Raw genomic sequence first — 22886 nt, forward strand, 5'->3', positions numbered from 1 at the left:
ATTTAAGTAAGCAGGTAAAGGACTTGTCCACTGAAATCTTCAAAACATTGCTGAAAAAAATAAAAGAAGATCTAAATGAATGACAAGATATCCAGTGTTTATGGATAGGGAAGACTTACCATTATTAAGATATAACTGTTATTCAAAGCTATCTACAGATTCATTGCACTACCTATCAAAATCCTAGCAGCCTTTTGGCAGAAATGGCAAAGCCATTCCTCAAATTCATATGAAATTACAAGGGGGCTCAAGTTGCCAAATCAGTATTGAAAAAGAAGAACAAAGTTGGAAGTCTCACACTTTCTTAATTTCAAAACTTAACACAAAGCCACAGTAATCAAGACAGTGTGGTGCTGGCATAAAGACAGACACATAAACCAAGGAATAGAATTGAGAGTTCAGAAATAAACCCACACCTCTATAGCCAACTGATTTTTGACAAGGCTGTGCCAAGTACATTAATTGGGGAAAGAATGATCTCTTCAACAAACGGTGTTGGGAAAACTGGATAGGATATCCACATGCAAATGAATGATGTTAGACCCTACTTTGCACCATAACTCTAATGTGTCAAGGATCTAAATATAAGAGCTAATACCATAAAACTCCTAGAAGAAAACATAAGGGGAACCTTCATAACCTTGGATTTGGTAGTGATTTCTTACATAAGACACAAAAAGCACAAGCAGCAAAAGAGAAAATAGATAAAATGGACTTTGTTGAAATTAAAATCTTTTGTTCATCAAATGATACTACCAAGAAAGCAAAAAGACAACCAACAAAATGGGAGAAAATAATTGCATACCATACATCTTTTAAGGGCTTAATATCCAAAACATATGAAGAGTTCCTACAGCTGAACAACAAAAAGAAAACCCAATCAAAAAGGGGGCAAAGGACTGGAAGAGACATTTCTCTAAAGAAGATATACAAATGGCCAATAAGCACATGAAAAGATGTTCAACATCATACATAATCAGGGAAATGCAAATCAAAACCATGAGATAATACTTCACACCCATTAGGATGGCTATTGTTTAAAAAACAGAAAATAATAATGTATTGATTAAGATATGGAGAAATAGGAACCCTTATAGATTGCAGATGGCACTTTAGAGTGGTGCAGACACTATGTAAATCAGTTTGGCATTTCCTTAAAAAATCAAAAACGGAATTACCATATGACACAGCAATCTTATTTCTTGGTACATACCCTGAAGAATTGAAAGCAGGTACTTGAACAGCTATTTGTACACCAACGTTTGTAGCGGCATTATTCACAATAGCCAAAAAGGGGAAACAGCCGAAGTGTCAATCAACTGATAAATGGATAAACAAAATGTGGTATATGCCTACAATAGAATTCAGCCATGAAAAGGAACCAAGTTCTGATGCATGCTGCAACATGGGTGAACTTTGAAGACATCGTATTTAGTGAAATAAGCCAGATACAAAAAGATAATATTGTATGATCTCCCTTATATGAAATATTTAGAAGAAGCACACTTTATAGAGACAGATTGTGGTTTATAGGTTGGGGGATCGGGGCAGGGCATAGTGGGAAGAGGCTGAATGGGTACATGGTTTTTGTTTGAGGTCATGAAGAAAGGCATAATGGATGTCGGTGGTGATAACAATATTGTGAAATAATTACAACTACTGAATTGTACACTTGGATGCAGTTAAAAGGGAAATTTTGTGCTCTATATCGGTTACTATGACAAAAAGTTTAAAAACAAAAGCCCCCAAAAAGCTACCTCATAAATCCTTCTATTAAAGAAAAGGAATTTCTTTCTTAGAGTCATTTCTTCAGAGGTTTAGGAGGGCCTTGTCAGCAGGAGAAGCAGTAGGTTAATGTAGTAGATCTTTTGATTTCCATAGCCCAATAAAATAAACAAAGAATGGAGAACTACCTTAGGGTCCCCAGCTTTTGAATTTTACCAGGTAAATTCTTTAAAGATAGCAAATGCACATGATGGCTACCTACTGTCACTATCATTCCTCAAAAGAAGAATGGTCATAAAGCACATCCTGTTTCAGGGAAATAGTTTGTCTTGATGAAAAAATCTCATTACTGCCCTTTTGCGTTCATTTAGCATTGAAGAAACTTCCGTTGCGGCCCCAGGACTGATTACCAGAGTTGGGTATCCTGTACTGAAACGTATTTCCTAATAATCACCTCACCACACTCTAGTTACAACAAATAACAATGTTCCTGGGTTTTATCTCTTTCATAACGTGGTAAATTTTGTTTTTAAAAGGCATATGCTGATGATAGCTTGAATTTAGCTTTATAAACAGTCTAGGCAGGCAGAAAAAGTAAAGGCTGCAGCAGTTTCTAAGGGAACCATTGTATTTCAATTTAAGCTGCAGTTTAAGAGAGGAGAAAACTCCTAAGGAGGTTATAGTAGGGAAGAAGTGAGGGCTTTCTCTAAAGTTCCAAAACCATTTATATTGTCCTTGAAGCATCCAATGAGAAGAAAAATGATAGTAGCTTCCCAAGGGACTGTAAGGAAAAACTTCTGTGGGTTCTTCTCCCTTTCAACTTTTACTCATGCTAATCTCTTGACTTCTGCTGTGAAGGTGGGGAAAGAGGATTCTTAGAGAAGAGAGCCTAAGATTATAAATGTCCTTATCTTCCCATGGCAAATCTTCCTAAAATAGGTGAGAGAGAAAGGAGTGAGTGCGACACAAGTTTAAACCTGCCGCCCAGGAGCTTCAGGGGCTTTTGTACCAAGTGAAACTGGAGAACTGTGTCGTCTACAAGTTGAGGGTTTTGATACAGGCTCCAACAAGGGAGAGGAAAAGTCAAGGGTTTCTCTCTTTCCAACTATTTAAGAAAAAAAAAAAAGAGCGAAAAGACGTAGTACTTAAGGTACTTACCTGTGCCTTCGTTTCATAAAGCAAGTATTCAAGAAGCAACAAATATTTATTGTGTGGGTGCTAAATTCAAGGCGTTGTGATAGGCCTGTTCGAGGTTCAATTTTAACTGTGTTGATAACAGGGTTCTCCTGTTTCTCCCTGACATTTTACAATTCTACTCATTCTAAAACTAATTTCTAGCTTACCTTTTGTAACTTTGATCCTGCTTTTCCCTGCATCAGCTGAGGAAGACATTTTCTCTATCTTTATATCATCATCACTTATATAATAAGGATAGCTGACATGCGTTGAACACTTACTATGCCCCAGGCATTGCCATAAACTTTTTCCATTCATTAACTCCTTTAATCCTCATACTAACTCTACATTTCTATTGTTATCCCAACATTACAAGCACACAAGCACACAAGCACACAAGCAGCTTCCTCAAGGTGCAATTGTGCTACTGTGATCTGACCCTACTCTACAATCTCTCACGATGGAAAGAGTGTATATGCAAATTGTTCAGGAAATAGAAATTAAAGATCTCATTTTCACCATTCTGCTTTTCAAAATAGTTTCTAAAACCCTATTCTTGCAAAAAGTGGAAACTGTGCACTAAATTTTTTTTTTTTTTTTTGTCCTTAAAAATGAAGGAAACGTTCTAAGTGCTTCGTCAAAATAAGCTACTTCTTGCTAGTTTAAATCAGGATTTACCTGCTTGCCGCAGACTTCTGGTTAGCCTTAACCTTGCCAGATCTCTTAGTTTTCCCAATTGTAATTGTCTTCATCTGTTTCCCCAGCTATACCATGAGCTCTTTGAGCACAAAGTGTCCTTTTTAAATCTCTTTATCTCTTAGCACTTAGCACAGTGCCTGATACTTAGTAGGCATGCAATATATTTTGGGGAATGAAGATATAAATCCAAGTGGTGATTAATCTCAGACAGATTAAATGGTTTGCCTCAAGTCACATAGCTAATAAGTGGTAGAGTTGGAATTCAAATTTGTTTGACTCCAAAATATATGCTCTTTCCACAAAAAAGGCCATACATATTTTTCATGTTAACATTGTCTGTCCTACATTGTAAATTCCCAGTAGAAGGCTAGATATAAATAATAGCAATCATCATTTCATAGCAATTATTTATTGAGTATTTATTATATGGCAGGCATTATGTTCAGCAACTTCACATATTTGATCTCATTTAATTCTTACAACACCACCACAAGATTGGTGCTATTGTCATAGCCATTGACAGATAAGGAAACTGAGATTCAATGAGGCAAATTAATGTGCACACTGGTTCTGAGTCAAAGGAACCTGAATGCAAATCCTGGGTCTCCCTGTGGGATCTTGGGCAGGGCAGGCTGTTAGAAGCATCACCACCACCCCACTCTGCCTCTTTATGTAATGTCTAGTGCTGTGTGGAGTCCCACAGCCCTTACTGATACTTCTTATCCACCACCCACTGAAGGGCCACACCTGGACTTCCCAATATCTAAGACTGTTACCACCCATGAGATTCAACAACTCTCATTCATAACCTCAACCTGGTATCCATGCTGACTCACTCGCCTACTCCCAAGCCCCAGTGTGCTCTTCTTAGGTTTCCAGGTCCTCAACTTCCCCCTTTTCTCCCACTCGAGCACCCCTCAGGTGTTCATTTTCTTACATATGCAGCCTAAACATCCCTCTTGACAGTTTCATCAACATCACTCATGCTCTATGAACCCCTAAACTTAGATAATCAGTTTCCCTTCTCTCATGCTCCTATACTGGGCAAGGAGCCCTGTGGAAGGAAATTATACATTCATGCACATTGGTGCCCTTACGGATCTGTGGTTTTCCTTCTCAGTGTGGCTCTCAGTAGCATTTGAAACTTTTTTCCTGGTCAGCTCCCTCTCCTGTTCCTTCCTCCTAGGGCCTTTATAAACCATCTTTACCACTCTCTTCAAGCCCCAAATCCAACACAGCCACCCTCTCTCCCGTATCATCCTGCTCCCACAGCACTGCAAATATCAAGGCTTGCAGGTGAAAATCCTGTAAACTTCTCATACCCACAATTTTCCCACGGTGGTATCTAGCACCTTCTCCTCCTCTCCAGTTGCAGAGGTAGGTGTGTATGTTCAGCTCAAGGATAAGGCTTCTCTTCCACACTGTTTCATCTCATCTCAGCAATATTGTTCTGTTGGTCATTCCCTGTCTAACCAATTCGACCTTTCCTTCTCCACTAGTCCCTTTTCCTCAGGAGAATCTCACACAGAAAAGCAAGGATAAAAAAAAGAAATCTCAGAGAAACAAAACAAAACAAGGACAACCTTCCTCCAAGCTCCCCCTAATAATAGTTTACACTTTCTAGCTTCCCTTCCTCACCTGTTACCTGTCATTAGCAAACCCACTCTTAATTCAATCATGCTTTCACCCACTCTTACCCCTCCAATAAAACTGTCCTAGCAAAGTGTACCATCAGCCTTCTAATTGCAAATCCAGTAGGGTGCTTTTCCTTTCTTATTTTACTTGCCTTCTCTGTGATATTTGGTGGTGTTAACTATGCCCTCCTTGAAGTTTTTTATACCCTTGGCTTCTATGACATAACTTTGTTTCCCTTCTTTTATATATTGCTTTAAACAACAAATTGAGCCCCTACCATGTGCTTGGGATACAAAGATAAAAAAGACATAGTAGATTGTTCTTAGGGACCAAGAGGTTTGGAAAATTTATAACTTCTTCAGGTTGTTGTTTTCCTGGCATCTTTGTTTCTCAGTATTATGTGGAAATCCCCTTTAAAGGGAATGTCTTCACAAAAGAAGGAGGTTCAGAGTGTTTGCCTAGGAGATGACTTGGAAGCTAGGGATACTCCTTACAATTGCAGAGCTTGGAAGGGGGGTGGGGGCAAGAGATGGAGTAGGCGGCTAAGAAATGATAGAGTAAGTAGGCATCAAAGAAAGAAGACAGGAGAGACACTTGTCTGCATCAGAGAGTGACCTCAGGGACATAACTTGCAAACTCTCATAAGGGTTTCTTTACATCAAATTCACATCTCTTGCATCCGTTTGTTGCATTCCCATTGCCACCTCCTTTTCTAAGTCTTCAATCCTTCTCCTTTTCTAAGCCTCAGCAAGGCCCCTCTACAAGATACCTCTGGGCTGAAGACGTTGCTCCTTTCTGTAGGTGTGTTTCACTTTGTGGTTATCGGATTGTGTCTCTCCTGAAAGGATAAAGCCACACCCCTGTAGGTATGAGGTCAAGTATCACCTGAAGGGAAAAGCCATTCAACATGAAGAAGGTAATGCTTAGGAAGCAGAATTGTATTGGCTTGTATTTCAAAGGGATTAAGAAGTTTTAGAAGGGTCCTCTTGGTTGTTGGAAATTTAAAGACATTTCCTGAAATGTGCTAGGCAATGCCTCTTTCCCTGGGATTGTATTTGGAATGCAGTAGGGTTTACAAGCCCCACAGAGCAGGGTGTACCTTGAAATCGAGATTACTTCTGTATTAGTTTCAGTTTTGTTGTCCCTTTATGTTTAGTAAACTCTTCTTAAAATTATGTTTTGTTTGACCTATTCCAAGAGGAACCAAAGGAAGGTACTTTTGCTTATACTTAGGACAGGGCTTTAAAGGGGAATAAGTCCAGACAAGATAAGATTTAACAAAGGTCTATGAATACTGAAACTTATATATATATTTAGATGTTGGGGTATTGAAATAGCCAGAAGGAGGTAAATGACATGGTGGAACTGTAACCTATAACCGTTTGAAATTTGCTCTATAGCTACTCGTTGAATTGTGCTTTCAAAGTCTTCACCTTTCTGTATATACCCTATATTGCATAACAAGGAAAGAACTGAAACTGTGGAACTGTAACCCATAACAATTTTTGAAATTGCCTATGCAACTGCTTGTTGAGCTGTACATCTCAAGTTAACACCTTTCTGTATGTACGTCATATTTTTACAATAACGGAAATAGCTGAGGTTGTGGATCTGTGACCCACAACATTCTTTGAAATTTGTTGTCTACTTGTTAAATCATACTTTGAAAGTTATCACTGTTATGTATACATGTTAAAGTTCACAATAAAAAATGCATTAAAAAAAAACAAATAAATAAATAAAAGGGAAGAAGTCTCCCTCTGAGGCCAGTGTGGTAAAGGCTGTGGAAATTGGGGAAAGACCATCTACACTCAAATGAGAATGTAGATCTGAGGTCACTGGGTTCTGTTCCAGGAGAGTCATTTCCTCATAATCATCTTACAGCCCTGGGTTTTAGTATGGAAGGGGACATTTCCTTACATCCCCCCTCACCACCTTTCTCTTCCCTCTTGTGGTACAGTCTCTATCATACTGGTTACTCATGTTCAAATTGCTGCCTTACCCCAGAATGCTCTCCCTTCTATTCTGGCAATTAAAATCTAATCATTTAAGACCTGTTTTCTCCTGGAAGCCATACTCTGCTAAACCTATGCATATTGTTTTGCTTCTGGAAACTTTTCTAGCACTGTTTCATACTAGCCTACGATTACAAGCTGACTTGAATAATGCATGCAGGATCTTCTCTAATTAGATTGAGAATGTCTCAATAGCAAAGGTGATGACGTCTTTTCATCAGTATTGCTCACAAGTGAAGAGCACACAGCAGACTTAATAGAGGCTAGGTGACTGAAATGTGATGTTTAAATTAAAAAGACAGATATGGAAGAGTCCGGAGGCAAAAGAAGAGCTAGTAGTTAATTATTTTTGCCGATAATCAAGAGTGACAAGAAATTAAGGAATAACATAGGCCTGGATAGTAGGGTAGAAGTTCTTTAGACTATCACTTTGCCCTCTTTACTGAAGAAAATTGAGTCCCTTTCTGGTCCTTGAAGACCTAGAACTCTATTTCAGTCAGAAATATAGATACAAGTGCACAGATTTCACACTAAACTGCCCCCAAATGTCCACTATCTGACTGAACAGAAATTTATTTCCTCCTTTGTTCAAAAGTGTCTCTAAAGAACAACATAAATAATGAATCTGCGATAGGTCTAGTTCATCTCCATAAATCATTCAGGGACAGAGGGCTGCAGAGGGCATTCTTTTGGTAATATTCAAGGCAGATTGTACAGTTCAGTCCCCATTAGTGAACACAAAAGGACACCTATAAAATATTCATGGGCTGTAGGACAAACTGCCTCGACTGCCTGGGGACCCACCGCCTGAGGGATCATATTAGTCAAAATAACCTGCAGTTGTAGGCTACTCCCTTAAGCTCAGAGGTTTCTCTAGTCCTTCAACAAATCTGATTTAGAATTTAAAGAGATTTATTGAAACCACAGGAGAAAGGGTGGGGTAAACTGAAGGTAAACTATTTTGCCCAGGGCTCCTAGCCTAAGGAAAAACAACCACTTTTTTCCACAAGGAAGGCTATCTTGAGGAGGAAAAACCTCTGAGAATTACTGGATCAAGTTAGAATTGAAGAAAAGAAACCTAGCAGAAATATGCCCAGGGAGGAATCCCTACCGTGAAAGACACTCTCCTTCCTTTTTTTAATTATTTGTATTTGACATCAAATATAATTTAATCTAACCAATGTTTTGCTGACTATGTAATTGATGCAAGGTGCTTGCTTAATCAGGAATTGAAAAGTATATGGAATACTCTCTACATTTCCTGAAGGTTAGCATGTGTTCGAAGATAATTATGCTGCTAAAATGGAAGGAACTATCCTTAGAATTCCTTCTTTGACACTGGGCAGGTGTTTTTCTAGAGACCTGGTTGCACACTGCAGCTGCAGGTGGGTGGAGGTGCAGGCCTGAGACTAGGAGGAGAGAGAGGACAATTCTGAGTCATCTCCAATTCAGATCTAGACACAGTCACTGAGGCAGGAAGGGTGAGGGTGGGGCTGCCAAAATCCTGATAGTGGAGGGAAGAGATGGGCTGAGAAAATGTCACAGGCCCGGATGGATGCCATGTGTGGGTACAATATTCTGGACACCGGGCATGAAGTGGTTAAACAGACAACCAAGCCAGCTGCAGCCAGGGGGTTCTTTCACAGCAACACCCAGGAAGTCTCACAGGGTTCATTTTTCTATGCCAAGAAGCTGAGACCCAATCTGGAAGCTATTTCTACCTACTAAAAAGCCAGAAGCTGTAAAACCCTCCCAGTGCCACAGCATGACTCAGAAGCAGCTGAACTAGACCCGGAACAGGGGTGACAGCTGCAGCCTGTCTCACACTTTTGCATAATCGATGGGAGGGGAGCAAAACCTCCTTCACGACAGTCATCATTCACCAAAATACATTCTAGACAAATTAAAGAGTTATAAGTAAAAACTTGAAATACTGTAAAAAATATAGGTGAATATTTAGCTGGTCGGTCTCAAGTAAAGAAAGAAGTCATCAGTGATAGGAACAGGCTATGACAGATTCTAACAAGACTAAGGACCTTGAAAAACTTGCTCAAAATCCATATAAATGGAGCCAGGTCTCAAATTTGGATCTGTATGACTCCAGAGCCTTAACTTTAACCCTTCTCAAAACTGCCTCTTTAAAGAACAATTAAAAGCAGGTAGTTCAGAAAACAAAGACTTCTAATGGATGTTCAAAACAAAACAAAACGAAAACCAAAAAACCAACATAAATGAAAAGAGGAAGAAACAAATTGGGAAATTTTTGCACTATATGATAGACACATGGTATAGTCCTAAAGCAGTCTTACAAATCAAAAAGAAAAAGACCAAAAGAGTTCAATAGAAATTCTGACAAAGGTTACAAACAGGCTATTTCCAAAGAAAGAAATAGAGGCCAATGAACATGTGAAAAATGTCTGGGCTCCCTAGTAATTAAAGACATGCACATTTAACAGACATTTTCTCATTTAACAAGTTGCCATACTTAACACAAAGTTAATGCCGAATTTTTATTGGGAGTGAGGTGACCAACTTCTTAGAGAGCCAACCTGGGACTCAGTCGTATCAGACCAAAAAAACATGAAAATAATATAATATATAATAGTTATACATGTATGTGTTATTACTTTAACAAAAAAATATGTGAAATAGGTGTTTATTTCAAATTATATATTATTCTATATCACTTACCTTTCAGTTACATAAATGCTATTATTTAAATGAAACAACAATAAGATTAAATAACAGGTATAATTAGTAGTAGTTAATAACAGAACAAATTAAAATAATGCGTAAGAAAATTTTAACAATATTCTTATAATATTTCTTTTGGTTCTCTGATGAAGAAATTTATTTTAACTTTCTTTTTAATTCTTTATTGGATATTTAAATAGGCTATATTGTTGCATATTCTTAAAACATACAAATGTAATACTTTTTTAGAACATAAATATTAAGGCTAACTGAACAGATACTTAATTTAAAAAATAGCGATGGCCTATTTCTGTTATGATGCAGTAGGACATTTTCACTCTTTCTGTGTCCTCTTCCAATAACACTTCTCTGAAAAGCCTGCAGACTTTTGGACAATCCTTATTTTCTTTTATGTAGTAGTAAAACAATGCAGGCAGATCTCTTACCAATGCATCATTGCCTGGACGCCTGGTGTCAGTTCAGTATGGTGACATCAAGATAAATATCTTGAACATGAAATACTTAGGATTCTACTTACTAGTAATAGCAGGTTTTTCGACTTGTAGGAATTAGTTTCCAGCCATCCAAAAATGTCCATCCGCTTTCTATCTGCAGGCTTCTTTTGGGAGATTAGCTGATGGTCAACCAGGTCCTTTACATCTATAAATTCATTATATAGACTGTTCGTGTCTAAAGTATCCATTTGTAAACATTCTCAAGGACACTGAATGTCATCATAAATTCAATCTCTTTCAGGGAATATGGTTTTAAAGCCCAAATGTAATCTGAACTCGTAAAATTAAAGTTGGATTCCAAATAAATTACAGTTTTAGTAAAGAAATGAGAAAGTCCTGTTTAACTTGGCTGCCCTTTTCTGGTGACATTTTTTGAGTTCTGAAGCAGTCATTTCCAAAAGTGCTATATGAGTTTTTGTCACAACCTACACGTAACATCAAACAACTTAACTCAAGGAAGGTCAGTTCATCCTTTTGTAGCTTCCTAATGGTGTCTTCAAAAATCATCAGTTGTGGAGAAACAGCATATAAATTTCTGTTTTATTGTAATCCTATTTTCCATTCTCATTCCCCAAGTATTTTCAAATTAGAAAAGGATACTCTTCTTGTCCCAGTCATACAGCATTTTCCACAGGCATTTCAGAGAAGTCCTATCAAAAAAAGGACACAGAGTAACAATTTAACATGGTTTCTACAGCCAGCAGCAATGGCAGCTACCATGTAGGTGCAACCCTACATGCTGTCTCCTTCCATATCTATAAAGTCTCATTTAGTGATTCGACAATTTTGACAAAACAGAAAAGTGACTAAAACTTTCATTATGAAAACCGCGATCTCACAGGTGAGCAAGTCACACACACACACACCCCCCTTTTTTTTTAGCAATGTGATGCCCAAGGTATGCAGGACACTTAGCAAAAAAGATCTTGTTACCATCTTTGGTAAGAAGTTTATAAAGTGAATGGAATTTCCCCAAATTGACAGTTGTACTATCTGCTGGCTGTGCTGCTAGATGAACAAAGTCTAGTTTTATTTGGATATCAACAATCTTTTGTTTTATGCTTTCTGCAGTTGCATTAAAATCATAGAAATCTAGAGGAGGATTTGAAACTCCATTTTTCAAAGCAAATACCTAAGCGCTATAGGGAACATTTTTGTCATTGTTGCTGTACTCTGTTCTATGCTATAGACTATATATTCTGAAATATATATTATAGAAAGCATGATCGTTGGCAAGATCTGACAGAATTAGCTCTACACTCTAAGGGACCACTACATTTGTTATCACAATTGCCCCTTTTGTTCTCCAGTCGCACATTTAACTTTCAACCCCTGCATCAGGAAATGTAGCTTTACTCAGTTTCATAAAGGGAACACTATGATAATGCACAGTGGTTAGTGTGGCATGCCCAAGGCAAGTCAGCAGCAACTACTTTTCACTGGTGTCTTTATGGGAGACAAAAAAAAAACTTTTGATCAATTTGGAAATAATTGCCTGTCCACTCTGGACTTGTGAGATTTATTCTTCATATCTGCTTTTACACCCCCTTCTCCATTATGTCCAATTTCAAATTCTTTTCTGCCTATTGTGTAGCCTTCTCTGTTTTGGTTATTTACCTCTCTAATCAGTGACGTGTCCTTGTAATCTGTCATTAAGATAATATGGTCATTTGGCCTTTTCTTTCAGTGACGTCTGGCTTATGCTTGCATGGGCATTCTAATTGTCCTTACATTCATTATCTGAACTCTTAGAAAACATGATTGCAATATTCACAATGTTAAAAATTAAGCTGCTGCTATCTCCATGCAAAGTACAACAATTAATCCACAGGAAAGTCAAGGACAGACTGTTAATGCTCAAGATTCCAATGCATTTAAATTACACACTTAAATCGCATCACCAGCAGTGATGCAACAACGGAAGATCTGTCATCTGGACCACAAATCTTGGTAGGCAACATGAGCGGTCAGTGGCCACAAAAGGCAGATAATTATGCCTTATCCATGTCACCCTAAAAACAGTGTTGCTCTCAACCCTTATTTTTTGGCCACCATATGAGGGTGGTACTTTTTCCCCAATCTTCCATGCCCTTTGCTGAAAACTGGGACTTTTTGTGTCCAGTGGAGGGGTTTTCCGGAATGTGGAACTTTCAGAGCTACAATCAAATCCAGGCAGTCTCAGAGAAAGGGGCACTTTCAAATATTTTTGGAAGGTTAGTAGAAGGTCCAACAAGGAACTAGGGCATGAATTTCAAGAGTCTTAAACATGTTTATATCTTTGAACCAGTAATTTCATGTCTTAGGAAATTTATCTCAAGGAAGTAATCAGTGAAGATCACAAACATTTTTGGTTATGGATCGTCAAATGAGTTTTATTTAAAATATTCAAAATTTGAAAATAGTTTAAACTTTCAAAAATAGGGAGATAGTTAAACTGTGACATGTATTTTTTAAAATGGGATGCAGTCATTAAAGGAAGTCATTAAAATTCATGTTTTTGAGGAATATTTAATGCATGGAAAATACAATCTAATATTAACAAATATGCAGTTTACAGAATGATCCCACTTTTATCATATATATGTATGTATACACACCTACATATATATGCAATAAAAAAAAAGAGAAACTGGAAAGTAATATACCAGAATATTGCATTTTAGTGGGAAGATTATGGTCAATTTTAATTTTTTCTTGTACTTTTCCTGTCTTCTAAATTTTCCATAATTGTCACATTTTTATGATGATCTTAATACTGTATGAATGTTGAACAATTGCCAACCATAAATATGAATTTCTGGAATTAGTAATGAGGGCCATAATATGAGGAAATGACTCTTCTACAGCAGACTAATATGTGATGCTGATACATGGAAAAAAGGGAGACTCAGCAAAGAAACTCATATAGATACAGAGATAAAGGGAAGGAGGTCTTAATATCAGAGCACTACTCTGTATTAGTTATACTTATATAATTTTGTTTAACCATAGAGTAAATTACATTTATAAATGTATAAATTTTCATTTATAGCATGAAGTCACATTCTTGATGAATCTTTTAGTTGTCTTGAGTAATAAACCCTGTTTATTTTAGTTGTCTTGAGTAATAAACCCTGTTTATATGCTAAAATTCTGTGCAGGTTTGAATGTATTATGTCTCCCAAAACTCCATTATCTTTGATGTAATCTTGGGTGGGCAGAAGTACCAGTGTTGATTAGATTGTAATTCTTTGAGTGTTTCCATGGAGATGCACCCCACCCAACTGTGGGTGATGACTCTGATTGGATAATTTCCATGGAGGTGTTACCCTACCCATTCAAGGGTGGGTCTAAATTAAATCACTGGAGCCATATAAATGAGCTGACACACACAAGGAACTGAGCGCAGCTGAGAGTGACATTTTGAAGAGGGACTACAGCCAAGAGGGACACTTTGAAGAATTCACTGGAACTGAGAGAGGAGCTTCAGCTTACTGAGACATTTTGGAGACAGCCTTTGAAAGCAGACTTGTGCTCTGGAGAAGCTAAGAGAGGACAAACACCCCAAGAGCAACAAAGAGTGACATTTTGAGGAGCTGAAGCCTAGAGAGGAACATCCTGGGAGAAAGCCATTTTGAAACCAGAAATTTGGAGCAGACACCAGCCACGTGCCTTCCCAGCTAAGAGAGGTTTTCCAGGCACCATTGGCCATCCTCCAGTGAAGGTGCCAGATTGTTGATGACTTACCTTGGATACTTTATGGCCTTAAGACTGTAACCTAGTAACCAAATAAACCCTTTTATAAAAGCCTATCCATTTCTGGTGTTTTGCATTCTGGCAGCATTAGCAAACTAGAACACATACTAACATCCATTCTTAGTTTCACAGATGAACCTTGTTCTAGTTTGCTAATGCTGCCAGAATGCAAACCACCAGAGATGGATTGGCTTTTATAAAAGTGGGTTTCTTTGGCTACACAGATATAGTCTTAAGGTCATAAAGTGTCCAAGGTAATGCATTGACAATTGGGTGCCTTCACTGGAGGATGGCAAATGGCGTCCAGAAAACCTCTGTTAGCTGGGAAGGCACATGGCTGGTGTCTGTTCCATAGTTCTGGTTTCAAAATGGCTTTCTCCCAGGACGTTCCTCTCTAGGTTGCATGCAGTTCCTCAAAAATGTCACTCTTAGTTGCTCTTGGGGCATTTGTCCTCTAGTAGCTTCTCCAGAGCAAGAGTCTGCTTTCAATGGCCGTCTTCAAACTGTTTCTCATCTGTAGCTCCTCTCTCAACTCCTGCACATTCTTCAAAGTGTCCCTCTTGGCTGTAGCAAGCTCTTCAAAATGTCACTCTGCTGCACTGAGTTCCTTGTGTTTGTCAGCTCATTTATATGGCTCCAGTGATTTAATTTAGACCCACTCTCAATGGGTGGAGTAACACTTCCATGGAAATTATCCAATTAGAGTTATCACCCACAGTTGGGTGGGGCACATTTCCATGCAAACAATCTAATCCAAACGTTCCAACTTAATCCCCACTAATATGTCTGCCCCACAAGATTGCATCAAGATAATGGTGTTTTGGGGGACATAATGCATTCAAACTGGCACAAACCTTGAAAACATTATGCTAAGTGAAATAAGCCAGACACAAAAGGACATATACTGTATGATTCTACTTAAACAAAATAGTTAGAATAGAAAAAATTCATTGATATAGAAAGTGGATTAGAGATGACCAGGGGCTGGTGGAAGGGGAGAACGGGGAGTTATTGGTCAGTGGGCACAGAGTTTCTTTTTAGGGTGATGAGAAAGCTTTTCTAATGGATGGTACTGATAGTTGCATAACATTGTGAATGTGTTAATGCCACTGTATTTTACACTTAAAAATGGTTGAAATGGCAAATTTTGTTATATATATAACAATTAATATATATTGCTACAATAAAAAAATTTTTGAAAGACTCTTCAGATGCCATGCTAGAGTTGTGAAACTAGGTGGATCTCAGCTGAGAAGTACAGAAGGAACACAGGTGCCTGAAGTGAGCTGAGATGATAAGTAGCAGTCACTCCTCCTAAAATGTGACTTGTGTCTTAGTCCTGCCTGCACCAGTTAAACTAGCATGACCCAAAGCAAAAGGGAAGAAAATAACCAATCTCAATTCTATTGTAGGGGCTTTAATTAAAGAGCAAGGCCCTCCCAGAGTGTACCAGAAACATTACCTTAATGACCTATATAAATATTGAATCATCCAACATTTGTTGGTTTGACTTTGGAAAGTAATCCTAGTTTCCTATTTGGGCCCCAGGTGCCATATGTGATAAAAAGTAGAAAAGCAAGACAGGAAGAGGGAATAAATAAGGAGCAGAAACCATGATATTAAAATGGGAAAGATTTTGGTGGTTGCACAGTCTACTGGGGTGTCCTATGCATGATCCTCTGGTTGCTAAGACACAAAAGAAAAGGTAAATTGTGTTAGATCACCCCAAAGAACCCCCCTTACCCCAAAGATCCCCCCCCCCTCCTTCTCATAATTCACATTCCAGATTTCTCTGTTCTTTGTTCAGTGTTCAATTTATCCCCCAGCTCTATCAGAAAAGTAAGTGGAAACTGGTGACCTACAAGGCACCAACGGTAGGGGCTACAGTTCTAATTGCAAGATGGAAACTAAAGGATGTAAGAGCTCAGAAGGCTAAAATCTAGTAAGGTGAAAAGCAGGTAACAGGAACCAAGAGCCAAAGAAGGAATCAACTTACTGCTGTCTGGGACCATCAGGAAGCCCAGAGAACGTGAAATTGCAACCTTAGCCAAGGGGTGGCTAAGTCACTGCAAATAAAAAACTGGTTCTCCGGCCAGCGTGTTATCAGTAAAACATAAGCAAGAATTCAGGAAGTTATGAGGGTGAGTCAACGTGTTTATGACCTGATTTTGAGACAAGACTTGTTTGTAGCAGAAGGTACTTCTTTTATAAATTCTTCAGGACAGAAATGAGTGTGAGTTGGCCCTATACCAGACAAATTGGGAACAAAAGCAGCTGGCTGAGGAGCAGGAACCTAACAACTGGTGGTTGCAGGTGAGCTGGCAAGAAAATTCTACCGGGAATGAGCAAGCAGAAGTGACAACACTGCCTCTCAGTACTGCCTGCACATTAGACTCACCTGGGGAGCACCTAAAAGAGAAATTCCAGCATCCAGCCACACCCAGACCAATTAACTTGGAATTTATGGGGGTTGGACTCAGGCCTTGATATGTTTTTAAAAGTCCCCAAGTGATTTTAAGGAGCAGCCAGGACTTCAAACCACTGGGTTACACAGGTATATTTTCAGAAGTGCTCCCTAAAAAGTTAATTCTAATAGATTCATTTTCTTGTAAACAGTTAGTAATTACAAAACAAGCTTTACAAAAATAATGTGTTTTTTTCACTATTCAAACAATAAGAAAATTTTTTCCCAAATTATAATAAATACATTCTTTTTCTTTGTCCCAATATTCCTTAGGAAAAATCAAGAGCAAAGAAGCAGCAATTAAGAGTAGTTTCCTTAAAGGTCAAAAGTGTTACAGGTCAAGTGGGGAATAGGTGTTTTTAAAATACTGTAGAGGCAAAGCAATACCTTACTCCCTGAAGGATTTTGATCAGGGAAGTGATACGATAAAAGTGGTAACGTAGGGAGAGTAATTGGGCACTAACATATAGAATAGAGTCAGTTTAGTTCAGCAAACATTTATTAAAAACAGAGTTAGCATTTATCAAGGCAAGTACCTTGACAGTCTTTTTCAATCCTGCCAGCAGTCCTATAAGGTAGGTATTTTTATTTTCTCCATTTTATAGATGGAGAATCTAAGGGTGAGAGAGGTTAAATGACTTGCCCAAGGTCACAAGTGAGTAAAGGACAGACAGGATTTGAACCCACACAGTCTGACTTCAAAAACACCATGCATAACCTTCTTTTGCACTTTCTTTCACTTAATAACTGTATTACATGTGGAAAATGCAAAGATGGATGTCCCAGTTCTTGCCTTCAAGATATAGACATGTCAAGAAATAACCACAATTCTGGATGATAAGTGCTTTAATAGTGTTATGGGAACACAAAGGAGGCCAGTTAATTCTGCCTAGAGGGGAGGGATTCCAAAAATGATGGAATTAGATAGCAGCAGTAGAGTTGGCCCTTGGACTTAAAAGAGAAAAAAAGGTATGAAATGAGGAGTCCGATTATTAAGTCATTGTACCGATCAGGTCAGGAGCCTGGATTGTGGCTGTGGGAATGGAAAGTAAGGGTCAATAGGGTGGGCCTAAGGTGAGGCAAGAAAGATGGTGCGTAGGATGCAAAATTCAAGGAGGGCCCACTCTCTGGGCTGGCCCTGCACTTGTATGACCCTGAGAGAATGAGTGCCTCCTTAAATGTTATGCTCTTGGTGCCTGGTTTGCTTCAGCCGGGTGCTTGCTTGCCTCACCTAGTCCTGTTCTTCAGGGTCTACAGAGAGCAACTAGAGAGGAAGATTCTCAAGGATTTAGCCACCGGGAGATGAAGAAATCAATGGAAATCAGTGGTACTTTGCTTTATCAGGAGAATGACACTGGCATAAGGAGTGAGTCAACGGGGGATAGATTGCTCTGAGAAGATGATCAATTTGTTTTTAGGCAATTTGAGTTTGAGATAATGGCAGGGCATCAATGTGGAAACATGGAACTAATATTTAGAATACAAGTGGAGCTCAGGACTCCGATCAAGAACGGGGGTGTTGACTTGAGAGTCATGTGACTGGATACTTGGCAAGCAATAGAATAATCAGTGGTAAGAACGGAAGGCTGAGGATCTCACATATGCAAGCTAAGGCTCGCTCAAAGCACAACAGCTTCAAGCATGGCTTTCTCAGGAGACAGGCAGTAATGCTCACGATAAAGCCTAAAAGTGAGTGCTGAAAAAGGGAACACAAATTAGCACCCTTTTATACTGTTACCTGAGTATCGCCCATAATCACTGCTGAACACTTTACAATTATAAATAGACAATTTTTTAGTACCTTGAATTAAGCTCAAGGTATAGAACTAACTTTAAAGAGTTTGCAGTTCATCTGATTTTCTAAGCTACATATAGAGCAAATGAAAGATGGAAAAGATTTTCCTAAGCACCAAAGCAATTCAGAACCAGACTCTATTCTAGGCATTTTCACTTGCTTTATCTCATTTAGTTTAATGACAGCCATCAGTATTTTTTTAACCTTTGGTAATGTTTATAAGCTAGAACTCATTGAGGAGAAACCAATCCCTGGGAAGGTGAAGGTTAATTTCAAGGGACCTAGCATCTGAAAGAGGCTGAGTTTTCAGCATCCTGGTTTAGTCTTTCAGGGAATAAAGTTTCGCTTTGCAACTGAGAAGCTTCATCATACAATAGTGAGGGATAGAATGATACAATCTAGAACCTGGTGTGTGTCTGCCGAGAGGCAGAATACTACTTGGATCCAGAATTATGTCATTATCAACACCAACAGGGTGGAAATCCCCAGCCCCTTTGCAGGCTCAGTTGAACAACTGTTGCAGTAATGGAATCTCAGAAACTCCACAAATGGACTTTGCTGTGAGATCTTGGTCATCCAAGAAAACTCTTGCATTCACAATTCCTCCCTGGATCAATTGGCAGGTGGATGATCTTGCAGGCTCAGCTAACTGACCATCTGATTTGGAAGTCAGAGGACAGGAAAGCACCAGCTTCACATGAGACCTTCCTTCTACAAAAGGGGCCTGTGTCTGAACAGAAATTACTCTTAAAATAGCACATTTCCAAAAGCTAATGTTGCTATTTGGCTCTGAAGTACAACAATTCAGAGGCATTCATCTCATCTATGAATATTTTATGACTTCTGCCTTGAAAACTGGCTTCCCATTCAACTGACTGAGTTATACCTCTTGTGACTGAGCTCTCTTGGGTAATTTTTACTTTAAAAAGAGTTTTTTTTTTTTTTCTTTTTTTAATAGGACTTTATACCTTGGCCTATAAGGAGACTTAACCACTTGCTGTTCTGCCTAGTTCCAGAAGTGATGCTCTTGAGAGCTCAAATTCATTCTACAACCCAAAAGTCCTGCTGTGGAAAGGGACTTTCAAGAGAAGCTGTGTCTAGGTTGTTGTTTTTAAAAGCACATTATTTACTGGCATTAATTACATTCACAATGTTGTGTAACCTTCACCACTATTGCCAGTATTTTTCATCACTTCAAACAGAAACTCTGTACCCAAGTATCATCACCATTTGCCTCTCCCCCCAGTCTCTGGTAACCTCTAATCTACCTTCTCTCACTAAGAATTTGCCTGTTCTCGATATTTCATATCAATGGAATCATACAATATTTGTCCTTTTGTGCCTGACTTCTTTCACTCAGTATAATGCTTTCAGGGTTATAGCGTGTCTCAGAACTTCATTCTTTCTAATGGCCAAATAGTACTCCACTGAGTGTACATACCGCACTTTATTTATACATTCATCAATTGGTAGACATTTGGATTGTTTCCACCTTTTGGCTATAGTGAATAATGCTGCTGTGAACATTGCATACAAGTACGTGTTTGAGTCCTTGTTTTCAATCCTTTGGGGTATCTGTCTAAGAGCCGACTGCTAATTCATGTGGTAATTCTATATTTAACTTTTTGAGGAACTGCCAAACAAACTATCCCGCCCCCTTTTTTTTCCAGTGTAGTTCTTTTTAGTATATATGTATACTGTCCTGGGAAGGAAATTCCACATGTTTTTTGAGTTATATAAATTATTTTCATAGGAAATATTGATTCTCTATATCTATTCAAAATCTCCCATCTCTGAAAGCAGATTTCTTTTTGGATTAAAACGGCCATAAATACTACATTCCTTAGCAAAAACCTACTTTCCGGGTAAACAGTTTCCCTTTCCAAACTGACATTCTTTATGCCTGTTGTTTATTTGTTCTTTATTCCTATTATATATTCCACCGTCCTGACTGCAGTCTTGACGACGCTTTCATGCTGTCGTATGTGTCACCATTCTCCCTTTACCATAGGCATTAGGGCTATGGTACTTATTACCTCTCTCCTCTTTGAAGAGGAGGCCAGGATTAGTGGTTTCCTCCACGTATAATTTCCTAACCACTTCCTCTCTATACTCTTAACTTTCTGATCTCCCCAATCTTCTGCAACTGGGTCTCAGGAACTCCTGACCTATTTCTCATTTGAAAGCAAAGTAATTCCAGGAATCCTCCAAACTAGGTAGAGGGTCTGGATTCGAAATGAAATGGACCTGGTCAGGGCCAGTGTGGTTGAGTGTTAGGTGGTGGTCAATCTTGGGCTGGCCCAGGATGGAGGAGCCACAGGTAGGGCAGCCTGGAGAGGACTCAGGGAACAAAGAGTCAGCAGGTGAGAGTCATCACTTCTGCAGGCAGGTAGAGCAGTCAGACCACCCAGCAGACTGAGTGCAGGAGGGTCCCGACGCTGGATAAACCAGGGTCCACAAAGTTGCAGGAAGTCAGGGCCAAAGACCAAGGAGAACACCAAGGAAATGTTTACAAATCACCCATGAAGCTCTGCAATGAATGAAAGATACAGTCCAATTCTGCTGAAAGGGAGGAAGTATTATTATTAGCAGATCACAAATAGCAGAATATCTAAATTAGGCCAAAACACTTCTGCTCTTTTCTCATCATATCACCTTTCAGGCTTCTAGACTGGTGTCTGAAATTTTTTCTTGTTTGTCTGTCTCTGCTTCTGTTCTCCACACTCCCCTAAACTTTTTACTCCTCTGTCATTCCCCACAGGTCCCGACTTCATCCCAGCTATGAGTCCCATCCCAAGGACTGTTGAAGTTTAGGGTCATGCAGAGGTGCTGTTGTACAGCCCTCAATAGTGGGCAGTTTCTGACTTTCAACTTTTTCAAAGTTGAACATCTACAAGAGAAACAAACCATTTCCTTGCTAAAATTAACCAACTTTCATGAAATAATTTGAATTATGTGTTTTATGTTAAAAGACCACCTTCCCACCAGGAAAGGAAGACATACAGAGTGTGTGAAGAGGATGGAAAACTTCATCCTTGCTTTTGTGCACTTCAGCTAACAGAGGTCTTTTATCCTGGTGAGCTTAGTTGGCCCAAAGAGCCGAATCCTTTAGGTCCTAAAGAAGCAGGATTAGTTAGAGGAAGTCTAGCTTCCTTGGGTGATCCTGACCTTCATCCTCTAACCAAGTACTTTCTGCATTTGGCTGAGGGCAAGGCGACCTCTCTCCAGGTAAAATGGGACTCAACTGGGGGTGGGGGACAAGGACAGTCTATATGACTCTCAAGGACCCGGTTGGGGGTGGCCAGACCCCAACTCAACATTGTAGTCTTTGTCTCTGTGAATCAATCACCCCTGGGCCAGAGCAGAGGAGAACCTAGCCCACGACTTGGACCAATACCTAGGTGTATAGCTGAAGCATCCTATTTTAGTTTTGCCCACATTCTCACATCTCCTACAACAATTTAAATTATGCAGTTCTCATCAGGTCCTTAATTACTAGTCAATTAGTACATTCCTTGTGATTTTTTTTAAACATATATTATTTCTTTCTTTCCTCCAGTGAAAGTATCCATTCTGGCATTTTCCAATCATTCTTCAGATACCTTTTCTTACAAGTTGCCCCTTCCAGATTGCTGAAAATTTTATTTTCAGTAACCTAGGCAGGTGGAATTTTATAAGAATGCCTTGTGTCTTATTTTCTTCTGTTTTATTGTGACTAAAATAGACATCTAAGGTATAAAATGGTACCTCTTTTATCATTTCTAGTCACTCTACTATCAGTGGCATTTTCAGAGCTATTTTAGGAGGTCAGCCTAGAGGCTGTTGTTAAAATGAAATGGGATGATATATGTGGACACATTTTGAAAAGCATGAAGCCAACCCTCAAATAAAAGACTTTTGTTGGTGGTGTTAGTCCAAATAGCCTTAAAAAAAGTTTTTTTGTGCAAAACCATCCATATTATTGCCTGAAATTATGCATAGCCTAACAATAACAACAACAACAACAAAAACAAGTATCAGGAGCAACTATCAATTTTATTGTTTTTCTAATAATGATTTCCAATTTTTTCACAGAATAAGTTTTTAAATTTTTAATTCTTATTGTGGTAATGTAAACAATACAAAATTTCCCATTATACTTAACTTAATGTGTACAATTATATGATATTAATTACATTCACCATTTTGTGCTACCATAACTACCAATGATTCCTAAAACATTTTCACCACCTCAAACAGAAACTCTGTAGCCATTTAGCAGTAACTCTCCCATTTCCTTCTCCTCCTCCCTACCCCCTACCCCCAGCCCCTGGTAACTTGTAATCTACTTTCTGTCTCTATAAATTTGCTTATTTTAGGTATTTCATATAAGTGAAATACAATATTTGACCTTTTGTGTCTGGCTTATTTCATTCAACACGATGTCTTCAAGA

Source organism: Choloepus didactylus, chromosome 20 (assembly GCF_015220235.1).
Source record: "Choloepus didactylus isolate mChoDid1 chromosome 20, mChoDid1.pri, whole genome shotgun sequence".
In the NCBI taxonomy this organism is placed as follows: domain Eukaryota; kingdom Metazoa; phylum Chordata; class Mammalia; order Pilosa; family Megalonychidae; genus Choloepus; species Choloepus didactylus.